Below are 9,907 nucleotides of genomic sequence, written 5' to 3'. Positions count from 1 at the left end.
TGAAAATAGAAGGAGAGATTAAAAGCTTCCAGGACAAACAAAAACTGAAAGAATTTGCAAATACCAAACCAGCTCTACAGGAAATATTGAAAGGGGTCCTCTAAGCAAAGAGAGACCCTAAAAGTAGTAGATCAGAAAGAAACAGAGACAATATACAATAACAGTCACCTTACAGGCAATACAATGGCACTAAATTCATATCTCTCAATACTTACTCTGAATGTTAATGGGCTAAATGCCCAAATCAAAAGACACAGGGTATCAGAATGGATCAAAAAACAAAACCCATCTATATGATGCCTACAAGAAACTCATCTTAAACCCGAAGACACCTCCAGGTTTAAAGTGAGGGGGTGGAAAAGAATTTACCATGCTAATGGACATCAGAAGAAAGTAGGAGTGGCAATCCTTATATCAGATCAATTAGATTTTAAGCCAAAGACTATAATAAGAGATGAGGAAGGACACTATATCATACTCAAAGGAACTATCCAACAAGAAGATCTAACAATTTTAAATATCTATGCCCCTAACATGGGAGCAGCCAACTATATAAACCAATTAATAACAAAATCAAAGAAACACATAGACAATAATACAGTAATAGTAGGGGACTTTAACACTCCCGTCACTGAAATGGGCAGATCATCGAAGCAAAAGATCAACAAGGAAATAAAGGCCTTAAATGACACACTGGACCAGATGGACATCACAGATATATTCAGAACATTTCATCCCAAAGCAACAGAATACACATTCTTCTCTAGTGCACATGGAACATTCTCCAGAATAGATCACATTCTTGGTCCTAAATCAGGTCTCAACCATTATCAAAAGATTGGGATCATTCCCTGCATCTTTTCAGACCACAATGCTCTGAAGCTAGAACTCAATCACAAGAGGAAATTTGGAAAGAACCCAAATACATGGAGACTAAACAGCACCCTTCTAAAGAATGAATGGGTCAACCAGGAAATTAAAGAAGAATTGAAAAAATTCATGGAAACAAATGATAATGAAAACACAACGGTTCAAAATCTGTGGGACACAACAAAGGAAGTCCTGAGAGGAAAATATATAGCGGTACAAGCCTTTCTCAAGAAACAAGAAAGGTCTCAGGTACATAACCTAACCCTACACCTAAAGGAGCTGGAGAAAGAACAAGAAAGAAAGCCTAAACCCAGCAGGAGAAGAGAAATCATAAAGATCAGAGCAGAAATCAATGAAATAGAAACCAAAAAAACAATAGAACAAATCAACAAAACTAGGAGCTTGTTCTTTGAAAGAATTAATAAGATCAATAAACCCCTGGCCAGACTTATCAAAAAGAAAAGAGAAAGGACCCAATAAATAAAATCATGAATGAAAGAGGAGAGATCACAACGAACACCAAAGAAATACAGACAATTATAAGAACATACTATGAGCAACTCTACGCCAACAAATTTGACAATCTGGAAGAAATGGATGCATTCCTAGAGACATATAAACTACCACAACTGAACCAGGAAGAAAGAGAAAGCCTCAACAGACCCATAACCAGTAAGGAGATTGAAACAGTCATCAAAAATCTCCAAACAAACAAAAGCCCAGGGCCAGATGGCTTCCCGGGGGAATTCTACCAAACATTTAAAGAAGAACTAATTCCTATTCTCCTGAAACTGTTCTAAAAAATAGAAATGGAAGGAAAACTTTCCGACCTCATTTTATGAGGCCAGCATCACCTTGATCCCAAAACCAGACAAGGATCCCATCAAAAAAGAGAACGACAGACCAATATCCTTGGTGAACACAGATGCAAAAATTCTCGCCAAAATACTAGCCAATAGGATTCAACAGTACATTAAAAGGATGATTCACCACGACCAAGTGGGATTTATTCCAGGGCTGCAAGGCTGGTTCAACATCCGCAAATCAATCAATGTGATACAACACATTAATAAAAGAAAGTATAAGAACCATATGATACTCTCCATAGATGCTGAAAAAGCATTTGACAAAGTACAGCATCCCTTCCTGATCAAAACTCTTCAAAGTGTAGGGATAGAGGGCACATACCTCAATATTATCAAAGCCATCTATGAAAAACCCACCGCAAATATCATTCTCAATGGAGAAAAACTGAAAGCTTTTCCACTAAGGTCAGGAATACGGCAGGGAAGTCCATTATCACCACTGCTATTCAACATAGTACTAGAAGTCTTAGCCTCCGCAATCAGACAACAAAGGAAATTAAAGGCATCCAAATTGGCAAAGAAGAAGTCAAACTATCACTCTTCACAGATGATATGATAGTATATGTGCAAAACCCAAAAGACTCCACTCCAAAACTGCTAGAACTGGTACAGGAATTCAGTAAAGTGTAAGGATATAAAATCAATGCACAGAAATCAGTTGCATTTCTCTACACCAACAACAAGACAGAAGAAAGAGAAATTAAGGAGTCAATCCCATTTACAATTGCACCCAAAACTATAAGATACCTAGGAATAAACCTAACCAAAGAGGCTAAGAATCTATACTCAGAAAACTATAAAGTACTCATGAAAGAAATTGAGGAAGACACAAAGAAATGGAAAAATGTTCCATGCTCCTGGATTGGAAGAATAAATATTGTGAAAATGTCTATTCTACCTAAAGCAATCTACACATTTAATGCAATTCCTATCAAAGTACCATCCATTTTTTTCAAAGAAATGGAACAAAGAATCCTAAAATTTATATGGAACCAGAAAAGACCTCGAATAGCCAAAGGAATATTGAAAAAGAAAGCCAAAGTTGGTGGCATCACAATTCCGGACTTCAAGCTCTATTACAAAGCTGTCATCATCAAGACAGCATGGTACTGGCACAAAAACAGACACATAGATCAATGGAACAGAATAGAGAGCCCAGAAATAGACCCTCAACTCTATGGTCAACTAATCTTCAACAAAGCAGGAAAGAATGTCCAATGGAAAAAAGACAGCCTCTTCAATAAATGGTGTTGGGAAAATTGGACAGCCACATGCAGAAAAATGAAATTGGATCATTTCCTTATACCACACACGAAAATAGACTCAAAATGGATGAAGGATCTCAATGTGAGAAAGGAATCCATCAAAATCCTTGAGGAGATCACAGGCAGCAACCTCTTCGACCTCAGCCGCAGCAACATCTTCCTAGGAACATCGCCAAAGGCAAGGGAAGCAAGGGCAAAAATGAACTATTGGGATTTTATCAAGATCAAAAGCTTTTGCACAGCAAAGGAAACAGTTAACAAAACCAAAAGACAACTGACAGAATGGGAGAAGATATTTGCAAATGACATATCAGATAAAGGGCTAACATCCAAAATCTATAAAGAACTTAGCAAACTCAACACCCAAAGAACAAATAATCCAATCAAGAAATGGGCAGAAGACATGAATAGACATTTCTGCAAAGAAGACATCCAGATGGCCAATAGACACATGAAAAAGTGTTCCATATCACTCGGCATCAGGGAAATACAAATCAAAACCACCATGAGATATCACCTCACACCAGTCAGAATGGCTAAAATTAACAAGTCAGGAAATGACAGATGCTGGCGAGGATGCGGAGAAAGGGGAACCCTCCTACACTGTTGGTGGGAATGCAAGCTGGTGCAACCACTCTGGAAAACAGCATGGAGGTTCCTCAAAATGTTGAAAATAGAACTACCCTATGACCCAGCAATTGCACTACCCTAAAGATACAAACATAGTGTTCCGAAGGGGCACGTGCACCCGAATGTTTATAGCAGCAATGTCTACAATAGCCAAACTATGGAAAGAACCTAGATGTCCATCAACAGATGAATGGATAAAGAAGATGTGGTATATATACACAATGGAATACTATGCAGCCATCAAAAGAAATGAAATCTTGCCATTTGTGACGACGTGGATGGAACTAGAAGGTATCATGCTTAGCGAAATAAGTCAATCGGAGAAAGACAACTATCATATGATCCCCCTGATATGAGGGAGAGGAGATGCAACATGGGGGGTTAAGGGGGTAGGAGAAGAGCAAATGAAACAAGATGGGATTGGGAGGGAGATAAACCATAAGTGACTCTTAATCTCACAAAACAAACTGAGGGTTGATTGGGGGAGGAGGGTTGGGAGAGGGGGGGTGGGATTATGGACATTGGGGAGGGTATGTGCTATAGTGAGTGCTGTGAAGTGTGTAAACCTGGCGATTCACAGACCTGTACCCCTGGGGATAAAAATATATTATATGATTTATAAAAAATAAAATTAAAAAAAATGGTAAAATATCTGAACAGACATCTCATCATAAAAGAAATACAGATGGCACATAAGCCTATGAAAAGATGCTCAACACTATATATCATTAGGGAACTGTGAATTAAAACAACAATGATATATTGCTACATACCTAAAATCCAAAACACTGACACACCAAATGCTGGCAAAAACATGGAGCAGCAGAAATTCTCATTCATTGCTGGTGGACATGCAACATGGTATGGTCACTTTGGAAGACAGTTTGGCAGTGTTTACAAAACTAAACATACTCTTACCATATCATACAGCAGTTGAACTCCTTGGTATATTCTCAGAATGAGTTGAAAACTATCTACACAAAAACCTTCACACAAATGTGTTCATGGCAGCTTTATTCATATTGCTAAAACTTAGAAGGAACCAAGGGTGAAAGGATAAACAAATTGTGTTACATCCATACAGTGAAATATTATTCAGCAATTAGAAAAAATGAGCTATTAAGCCACCAAAAAAACAAAACAAAATGAAATAAAAAAGAAACAAAAACATATGTAGAAACTTAAATGCATATAGCTAAATTAAAGAAGCCAATCTGAAAAGACTACATACAGTATAATTTCAACTACATAACATTATGAAGATAATAAGATTAATCATGCCAGAGGTTCAGGAGAAGAGAGATAAATGGGAGCACAGGTGATTTTTAGGGCAGGAAGACTATTCCGTATGCTATTGTAATGGTGGATATACGGCATTATTTGGCAAACACTGCAAACCCTAATGTAAACTATGGATGTTAGTCAATACTAATATATCAATATTGGCTCTTCAGTGTAACAAATGTGCCACATTATGCAAGCTGCTTAATAATAGGGGAAAGTGGAGGTAGAGAGTAGGAGGAAGGATGGAGTTTCCCGTACCATATGGGAACTCGCTATACTTTTTGCTCAATTTTTCTATAAACATGAAAGTGCTCAAAAAGTAATTTTTTATTAAAAAGAAGAGAAGGAAAGAGAGCCAAAGTAGGGAAAACGGTGAGCACAGGCTGTACTTCCCAAACTTCTCTCAACCTGTTCTTGGTAGGGGGTGACTCTCCAGGAGGCTTTAGCTACTTCCAGCCTTACTCAGAAAATTACTGAGCACAATATATCAACACACCTGCAGTGCATTTATGGCTTAGGCTGCAGAACACCTGTTGGGAAATTTTGCTCAAAGAAAAGGAGAAAAAGTGAATTTTAATGGTAGTTTTAATTATTATTGTGAAAAATTATGAGCTGCATACTGATTAACAAATTTGGAAATAATTATTTCTCTTGCTGGCAGGATGTGGTGAAGCTAGAATGCTTTAACAATGCAGGTTTCAAAATGTTATAGACCTTTTCTAAATTCCACAAGTTTTTAAAACCCTCTAATATTCTATACTTAAATTCAGTAATTCTATTAATGGTAATTTATGCTATGGAAATGAATTTAATGAATTAATATTGTACAAGAATGTTTGTTACTACATTATTTATAATGACAAAACATGGAAACTATCTGAATAGAGAGTGATTAAACAATCTCTGTGCATCAACACAATAGAATGTGACACAGACATTACAAATCATGATTAGGAAGTTTGATTATGGTTGGAATTGTTAATCATCATTATTACGATTAGCTCAACATAGCAGTATATGAAAAAGTATAAATACAAAAGCTTTAAACATCACATTCTTTTCATTGAACCTCCACAAGTTTGTACATGCTCACCCCTTAGCTTGGAATAAACAAATCAGTTTATGTGAATATACAAATACCAACAAGGCTTTGAAGTTGAAAAGCCACATGGTAAGATTTAGGGGTTTTTTGTAATTTTTAAATTTTTGTCACTGTATAATAAATGATGAACAGTGCTATCTAGCATAACACTCTCCCAGTCCATTAGGGATTAAAGATATTGAATGATCACCTTTAAACAGTCATCATGGCAGTACCAACACTGGCAAAAAAAAAAAAAAAAGTCCTGAAAATTGAGGTACCTTTCCAGATAATTTAACATTCTGACCACCCCCCCTCACCTATCCCCCTAACATTAATTTTTTTTTTAAGAGTTTATTTAATTTGACGGGTCGCAACTAGGCAGAGAGGCAGGGGGAAGCAGGCTCCCCACTGAGCAGAGAGCCTGATGTGGGCTTGATCCCAGGACCCTGGGATCATAAACCTGAGGGGAAGGCAGAGGCTTACCCCACTGAGCCACCCAGGCACCCCCCACCATCACTTGTTAAAAATTTTAGGTAATTGAAACAGGCTTTCTCCCCCATAGATAACTGTCTTAACTCTCAACTCACTTTGCTGGTTAAAATATGTTACAACAGTCTTTCTCAAAGTTTAATTGTATATGAATCACCTGGGGATCTTGTTAAAAGGCAATTTGATTTGGTGGATTTAGGGGAGGGCTGAGAGTCTTACTTTCTAATAAGTTCCCAGGTGATGCTGCTGGCCCAAGGACAATTCTTCAGTAACAAATCATAAAGCAATGGAGTAATTTGCTTACCTAGTTAATCCAGATAATTCATGTACTTGCACACATATAAATACATGTGTATATGTGTATACCTATGAATGCATACATGTATATTTTAAGTGTTCTGTTAAGCAAATTTTGGAAGTTGCCCAATTTACACTGCGATTAATGCTATCTAGACAACCTACTCACCTTAGTTTTCTTATTTTTTAAACAAAAATTATAGTGGGTTACCTACTATTCCTAAATTCTGTGCAGAAGAAAGAGAAGTGAAATGTTGAATCCGATCATTCTTGGCTGAGGTTTGACTTGTTCAATGATAAAAGCAAAATTTGGTTGTAAATGTTCAAAAAGCATCAGTAGACTCTTAAAACTCTTGCTGATGGAGTTGACATCTAGCATTCTTCTTTCTCATAGACTATGCTCCATAAACATTTGTTCGGTGAATGCCTCATGAACACTTACAGCTATATCTCTGTAATGCATACACTGCAGCAATTTTCAGCTACTGGCTGAAAACATCTTTTTTTCAGGGTGTTCTCACATGATAACCTGATAGACTTCAAGTATAATGAAAGTATTCATTTTGTGGAAAACCTTAAATCAGTGAGATGCTGTTTTCCAAGACATAGTGCTTGAATTGCTAATATCTTCCAGAGTCAGTGAGTAACTCTCGGATTTTTTTTTTTCCCCAGACACTGTCCTCAGCAAAAATAATGCTAAGAGACCAGGGCACATCTGCAGGCAGTATCCGAAATACTCTTCTCACTTTTCTTTGCATAGATAATGCACTGCTTTCCCCCACTGAATAGGGATTGTTGCCATAGTAATTTTTTAAAACACTCCTAGATCAATATTAGAACTTCAGAAAAGTATCCTAGATATGCTAAGCAACTTGGGAGTCTAAAACTATACCCTCACTCTTGTTTATTTGTTCAACTGTGGAATAAAGATTTAAGCAACTTCTCAGGACTGGTCAGTTCCGTGATGCGAAGAATTAGTCCACAAACAAGGGTCCGGTGAATGCTTCCCAAGCAAGGGTCTATGTGAGCAGCCAGATAACAATAATGTTAAATGCAGAGGCTGGGTATCCGCCAATCTGGAAAAAAAGTACATTGCTATATGCATCAGGGGGTCAGGATCCCTGCTGTTCCTTAAAATGCACACTGTAATTTTTACTGTTTTATCAGGTCACCTAAGAAAAATATCTTTCTTGTTTTACTGTCTATTCATCGTTAGCTTCCCATCACAATTCCCAACTTGTCCACATAAATACCACATAGTACCACACAAATCCTTCACAAAATATGAGAAACAAGTTTTAATTCCTTATATTACAGAATGTTTAGAAACATTTAGCTGGTTTAGAATCAAGAGCTAGAAGAAAAAAATAGACCAATTATGTGTCTGCTTCCTTCTGTAACAAAGCTGCACATACACAGGCGGTGCTTATTACGCCAAGATGTAGACATTTATTCCAAAAGAGCCCATTATCTTCAAGTGCTATTACACAAAGCTCCTCAAATTATCCCAGTAATGAATGTGCCTCTGAGGAGCTGAGTAGGAAGAAGCCTGGGTCCCAGCTGCAGCCCTGCTTCTAGCCATGTGACCCTGAGCAAGTCATTTTACCTTTCCCAAGCCTGGTTTCTGGTGTCAAAAAGATGAAGCTATTCTTCACAATCTCTGAATACCCTTCTGACATAAAACCCTGTGGCTCCATGATACAGTAAAATGTCAGGATCCCTTCCTTCATCATTCTTTGGGTTTGGGTTTTCTGCCCCACTTTTTATATTCCTTGCTAACATTCCTTATAGTACTAAGTATCTGTTCTCATGGAGCCTTGGCAGTAAACAGAACCTATCTGTCAAAAAGATTTAATTCCGTGTTTTCCCAGTCATAGTATAGGAATAAATTCAAGGATTCACTCTGGGAGCTATAACTTCAGGGAGGATACTTATAATATCAAACTCTAAAAATATGTACATGACAACTAAAAAGTGAGCATTATCAATAACTGATCAAGTTGCCTTAATTTTCTGTAGATCCAAATTTAGAAATATAAAATAATGCCATGCCATGTATGGCTTCTAACCACAGTCCTGTATTATTCTCCTATTGTGGACTTGATTGAAATTATGTAAAGCTAGTCCATTGATTTGTAAAATAATATTTAGCTGTTAAAATGCAAACTATTTTCAATATAAATTATCCCTTGTTTCACTGGTTGTAACAGACACTTTAGTTATATGAAAAGTACTCAAAGTGTGGGGCTTAGAATGCTAAATTATAATTTAAATATTATTTGGCATAAGGTTGTGATAACTTCCTGGTTATCTTCATATGGCAAAGTGCCATCTACCCAAGTAATTGAAAACTGACTACATTTTCATTAGTTAGAAATTTCCCTTCATCTCCTCCCTTTCTCCCAGTCATTGCTGGCCACTAAAACTTTCCTCACCAGTTTCTATTTCTTTAGTTGGAAAAAGTTCAGAAACAATATTGTGTGGGACCCCTAGATATCTAGATGTTAGAGAAGTAGTGATATAAATAAGCATATTCAGGAGCTCTCTCAAATAGAGTTAATAATTGTGACTTCCATAATTAAACAGAGCTTTATACCATTCTGTCAACATCAGGCAACATGGCAGAATAGTCTGGTGTGACCAGAGTCCCTCCCTGCATCATCGTTCCTACGTATAGCTCCCAAAACATAGACATGCTGGATAAAACAGGACAACGTCATAATTCAAGCCTATCACAAAAGAAAGGTAAAGATGCAGGAAGCAGACACCAAGAAGCCAAAGTCAGAGCAGTGTGTCACAAAAGTAGCCTAAAGGGGCCAGAAGGGGAAGCCCGAGGGACAGCTAACTCAAGGATAAGCAGTTCAACCTGGAACCCATCAGGCTGGGAGCCAAACTGGACCTTGGGAGTGAAGGTTAGAGCTAAGAAGCATGGCCTGCTCTGGGGAAAAGGGACCAGAAAAACTCCCCACTAATTTGCAAAAAGCTTGAGAAAAATTGCTGTTTGTCTGGGGCCTTGGGTTAGAAAACAGTCACTAGAGGGGCGCCTGGGTGGCTCAGTGGGTTAAAGCCTCAGCCTTCAGCTCAGGTCATGATCTCAGGGTCCTGGGATGGAGCCCAGCACT

Source organism: Lutra lutra, chromosome 6 (genome assembly GCF_902655055.1).
Source record: "Lutra lutra chromosome 6, mLutLut1.2, whole genome shotgun sequence".
NCBI lineage: Eukaryota > Metazoa > Chordata > Mammalia > Carnivora > Mustelidae > Lutra > Lutra lutra.
This window is presented reverse-complemented; position numbering follows the sequence as displayed.